At 39.5% G+C, this 6,000-nt stretch overlaps 1 protein-coding gene and 1 long non-coding RNA gene across 7 annotated transcripts in view; both read right to left on the reverse strand.

Annotated features, from left to right (window-relative positions):
- The window catches only part of stxbp5a (syntaxin binding protein 5a (tomosyn)), a gene marked incomplete at both ends in the record, with an annotated part of 141,733 nt that overhangs the window by 110,437 nt on the left and 25,296 nt on the right, over positions 1-6,000 (reverse strand). The window lies entirely within an intron of this gene.
- On the reverse strand, positions 1,756-4,722 carry LOC310876430. Its single transcript, XR_014570724.1, has 6 exons — positions 4,678-4,722; positions 3,550-3,616; positions 3,156-3,259; positions 2,641-2,769; positions 2,030-2,083; positions 1,756-1,854 (listed from the first exon to the last, which is right to left on the reverse strand). It is a non-coding gene; the product is annotated as an uncharacterized lncRNA (long non-coding RNA).

Here is a 6,000-nt window from a genome sequence, read left to right on the forward strand (position 1 = left end):
TGAAAGAATATCCAGCCATCACAGCCAGCGCAATGGCAGTGCTGCTCCCCTTTTCCACAACCTACCTGTGAGCTTAGCTTTTCAAGCCTGACTTGAAAATGAAGAGCTCCGTGTCTGTTTGTCCAGCATCCAGCCAGGATAAAAACTCTTTGTTCAGGAAAACAAGCTCAAGGTTCACACTAAGACAGAACTTGTCAAAAATATTTACTTTTCTTTTTATCAATTGTTTTTTACGATTTTCTTTGTACAAAAGTGCTCAAGTTTAAGACCATTGTATTGTGGCAAAAGATTTTTGTTCTTGTTTTTACAACTCCTTTTTTTTATTTAGAAGTATTACTTTGCATTGACAAATTGAACATTGTGTGCTACATTTTGTATGAGTTTTCAAAAATAAATTGGTGAAACTGAGGCACTGTCTCTGTCCTTTTCTTTCTCTTTAAAGTAATTTGACGAGTGCTGTCATGTGTGTTTTTAAAAGTATATTGGGTTCATATATATATATATATATATCATATATTATATATACAGTATATACACACACCATATATCTAGGTGTGCCCCGAGATTTTTAGGCTATGAAAAGTGTGCCCCGGGACAAAAAAGGTTGAGAGACACTGGGCTATAGAATACCGGAGGTGTCTGATCGCTTTTACTTTGAAAGCCATGAACCGGAAACACTTTCCTAAAAAAGTTGACTTTACAAAGTGACCTCAACATCCCCGATCATCTTAATATATTGTTTTACGCTCCAAAAAGCGTTCATATTTTGCGGGAGAGACGGATGAGGAGCAGAAAATAAGCGCCAGCATATCGCTCTATTCATCACCACGGAGAGCGCCCTGGATTAGGAGCTACGAGTCATTCTTTCCGTCTCGCTAACGTGGGAGTCAATAATAAGCTAATAGTTGCACTGAGCGTTAGCATACGGCAAGCGAAAAGCGAAATGCCAAAAAAATAAATAGGAAAAATTCTGAATATTAATATCTCGCCCCGCATCGCTGGGATGTCGCTAGGACGTCCTCAGACGTCCTTAGAACTCTACGTTCGGTATCCTATGACGTTCTCAGGCGTCCTACGTGCTGTAAGTGTTAATACAATGCCTACCGTTTCAATTGTCTGCACACAGTTTTAGCATTTAGGGCCCCATTTCCACCAGTGCTAAACACATTATCCCGAAACTTCTTTGCCTTTTTTACTCTTTTGAAAAACTAAATTGGTCAACTAGCCAATCTAAATGAACAAAAATGTTTTTCAAAATAGTAAAAAAGCAAAGAAGTTTAGGAATAAGAGGGGTTTAGTACTGACAAGACTATTAAGCCATGCATTTCGTCTATCAGGGAATGGACAGGACAGAGACATAGTGATGCCTGTTTAGGATACATTAGTATCTAAAGTAAGTGATCGTAATTAACTTAATGGGACTGATCTAGGACATTTGACAGGTTTGCGTTACAGGCAAGATACTACAGTGGAAGTCAATGAGGAACATTTCTCACCCGCATGTGAAGTTACATGTCAAGGAAATTACAACACAAACTTCTACCAGTGTTCTAGCTTTTTAAAGTGAATGAATACCGAGAATAGAAGATCTGCAACTTCACAGACTTCAGTGAGATGCAATGTGAGCTTGCATATCTGCTATTTTCTGATTTAGAAGCCGTTTTTAAGAATCATCCTCAGGTCTAAATGGTTTATTACCTGAAGCAGAGCACTCATTTCTGCCCGATGTGGCTCTCCTACAGCACCTCTCTTAGATTGGAACATGGACAGCAGTTTAGGTGTGTAGAGGTCCAACATCTCCATGAATTTCGGCTCAAGCTTCATTGTAGTGATCAACTTGAACTCTGCGCTGACCTGAAAAACAGATGAGGGGAAGGGAGAAAAACAAATCACATTGTGATCTTGAACATCCATTTTCCACCACTGTTGCTCCAGGAATGGGTACAATTGGTTAAATACAATGTAAATGTGTGTCACATGCAGGATGTCATTTCTGTTGAACCCTGCTACAAGAATCCAATTTACTCACTTGTGAAGCATCAAACAAGGCCAGCCATCTCTCCTTTACATCCTTGACGCTCATCTAGAAGAGATACACTAGGTGTTAACAGGGAACCAACAGACTGATGTAATGTTTCTTTCAAAAATGAGTTTGACTAATATTTGTCATACCAACTAATCTATAAAAATCACACCTGTGTGAACTGAGCGATGCAACTATATGCATCGTACTGTACTGTACAACTCATACTCTACAGTATAACTCGTACTGTACACTGTACTATGGCTGCTGTGTGTGTGACCTGAATCAGCCCAATCAACCCCAATTCCTACTCATCAGGACATACATATGGACATAGCAGTTAGTTGGAGCCGTCAGGCACCACTCAAATCCATATCACTGATAAACTACATCTACTGAGTCCCAACTGTAAAATCTCAATGATTCAACATTTTAATTATCCTCCTCAAGGATCAAAATATTACACAGGGAAGAATTATTGAAGCAGCTGTGTTCATATAAGGCAGCGAGCAGACAACGCAGTGGTAAATGAATAATATCTGCAACACAATGTTTCAGGAATATAGTTGAATAACTGTATAGAAAGGTTGTAAAACAATTATTAAACAGTGTCCTACCAGTAAGGTATCCAGTCACTTGTTTGTCCAGACTGTTGAATTGCTGTCTGTATGAGTCTAGATGCCTGGGGGACAGCCACCGGGAGGCAAAGAGGACAGCATACCGGGAGACAAAGAGTTGAGGTGTAGCTGGAAGACATGGACAGTAGAAAATAAGACTAAATACACAATAATGAAACCCTGTTAATTTCCCATCAGGCACACTGTTCAAGCCTTAGCTCTTGTCAATACTTTGCATTGATTCAATATTTATAAATGCCACAGAAAGACTAATAGTTTAAAACCCCCAAAAAGCTGAAATAGCAGATTTACAAGCATGCACACAACGCAATGAGACTGTGAGCAATGCTGTGAGCTTGTAGACCGGCTATTTATTGTTACTTTTGTGCAGACACTGTAGTATTGGTGACAAAACATCAAACGTTGAAATATGGAGATATGAGGTTTCTGCCCAACAGCAACGATGTATATATGAAATTATGAATACATTGTGTGTGTTTTTTTACGGTTGTTACCTCCTGGAACCCAGGTCAAGCAGTGACGAGGCTTTATTGTTGGCAGCAGCAGGGAAGGAGAATCAAACAGAAGAGAAGGAGCCAGACATTGATGCCTACAGAGTCTACAGACAAATATGCAGACATGCACATGATCAGACAAAGCAACATACATTTTTATACAGGACTTTAGTCCATAAATATAGTCAAATACCTAATGTTGCGATCACAGTCACACGGACAGATGCAAAGATACAGTCTAGTCTACTATTAATGTTTAATGGAAGTGAGCGACATGAAGATACAGCCAATGTTTGTAGCTTTGTATCTTTTGCATCTGCCAGTGTGATTGCAGCATAAGAAGTTGGCTAGCAGTAGGCTAGTATATAAAATGCCTTAATGATACTGGACTTACAGGCTATAGTTGACAATGTCCACTCTGTCTGATGTTGGCTCTTAGCTGCAGTGATTTATTCAACAGTCTACAAAACAAACATTAACGAACATTAAACTGTATACTTTACACCGTATACTTTAAAAACATAAATGTGGAAATATAGCTCATCTACAAGCTCACAAGCAGGCTTGAGTTTTTAGAATGATTACTTTTGCTAACAGACATTTAGCACTGATCTAAATGCATTTCGTTCCATGCAGTTTATAATTCCAATGATTGTGCTGGATGACAATGTCCACATGTAATTGCACTGTCTGACGCTGCCTGCAGATTTATTCACCATTCTACCGCAAACTACGCAGCTGCGTAGAGGCCCCAAGAGTTCTCCCTGAAAAATGTTTAATATCGCAGCCCCGCCAGCCCGTTCCGCCTATTGCGGTCGGTTAGGGGGGCTCCGACGGCCCATGGCGTTGCTTCCTCGGCGTCACTTCTTCATGATCCTCCCCCGTTAAGCGACGCCCGGTCGCGGCCGTCCGTCCCGTCGTGGGCTCCCCTGTTGGTCTATGTCCCCCTTAGCAAAAGTAATATTTCTAAAAGCTCAAGCCTATAGCCTATACTGCTGGCCTACGTAAAACATGAACCGCACGCAGGCACCGCAAAACAACAAGCTTATCGTCTAACGTTTACTGTATAGATGAAGCATGTTTAGTTTAGTATTACAGCATAGAATTCAACATAATAAATAAGCCCGCGTTTATAGCGGCCATTTTGATAGTTCTTTCAGTGAGCCATACATACAATCGTAAGTCAAATGAACTACAATTACCATGCAGCCCTGAGCCCTTCCCGTTCGGCGCGAACTTTCCCTCGCAAATAATGTGTAGGCTATTCTATGCATTTTAACATGATATTGTGTATATGTACATGGCTGAAACATGTGTAGTTTATGTGTATAGTGTCGACGACCACAGGCGTTACGTTATGGTGGGGCTGAATGAAAATTAGCATGCACTCTTTAGTCTTGACAGTTGTTAGTTTTGCTAGCCCTATACGAGCGTCATGTAAACCATGGCTTTAGTCCGGTCCAAAAAAAAAGTATGAAGACACGGTCAACATTTAATTAACATTTGATAGCTGGCTACTTACCATGAAGGAGAACTTCTCTTGTAACTTCACTTCACTTGCGTGGCGCGGCTCAGCTACTGCTTCTGCTGTAAATTTTGTAATGGCTGCCAGCCTGCCACTCGGGATGACTCGTATCGGTCCGGCTTTCATCGCTGTTATGAACTCTGGCCAATAAGAGGCAGGTAGGCGTGTCTAATGGGTATCTTAGATCATTTCAACCCAATATTATTAGTAGATACCGTATCTACTAATAATATTGGGTAGGAATGAGTAATAATTACATTTCTTCAAACTGATCTGTACGATTACTCCATTCTCAAATATTATGATGGAAACTTACTGAGACTTGTATATATATTTGACCAATATTACCAGTTTGGCATATACTCATTTATTTTCATGAAATGAACTAAAACAATAGATGTACATTTAACTCACAAATAACAGTTGGATTTTTACTCATTAATTATTGTATATCCAACTAAAAGGATCCCATAAGTGATATTCACAGATTTTATTAAGCTAATATACCTTTTTTTAATAGTCGTACTTACAAAGCGATTGTTTTACTTTTTTGAGTGCACTGAAAAAGCCTAATCTCCCATGGTGCACACCATCCTCTCTGTATTAGATCTTTGTTCTCAGTCCTGCACAGTGAAAGTGTTACTTTACACAATGGGTGAATTGTGTCCTTTTTAAAATTAAATAAATAAATAAATAATAATAATAATGATTTTTACTGTACTACCGTAGGCTACTTCTTTGTGCAATGTCCAAATGTTTTAAAGGTTAAAATGACAAGACGAAGAGAAACAATCTAAATCCTGTCTCGCCTGAAAGCCCAAAGCCTTCACATCATATTGACATCACATTTGTGTCTGAAATCAACACTGGAAGAAGAAAAGAATTGAGGCGATCTCTCTGCGATTGTTAGTCCAAATCGGGTTGTATTGGGTGAGCTGTTATAGTCTCGCGTGGCCAGACTGTTGTCTCTCGCAATTTTCAAATGCTTCCGGTCATTACAGTCTGGAGAACGGAAGCTCTGATCATTCATGAACAAGCGTCCTCCCCCCTTCCGTTTCATTTTCACAGTCGCGCAAACTTATCTAATAATAAATTGAAATCATCTAAGCATATTATAGCTTGATGCTTAGCGTAAATTGATATTAAGCTTCCTTGCTCAGATTTCAGGAGGTGTGGTTCCAGACTCTATATAACATTCAGAGATTGTTGAATAGTTGTCGTCGTAGACGTGAGAGAACTAGGCTTTTTGCTTTTTGTCTTTAAACCTATTCTGGCGGAAGAAATGATGGCTGGCTTTACATTACTTACTGGGAAATGTAA

Source organism: Protomyctophum parallelum (assembly GCF_964188405.1).
Source record: "Protomyctophum parallelum genome assembly, chromosome: 19".
Lineage (NCBI taxonomy): Eukaryota > Metazoa > Chordata > Actinopteri > Myctophiformes > Myctophidae > Protomyctophum > Protomyctophum parallelum.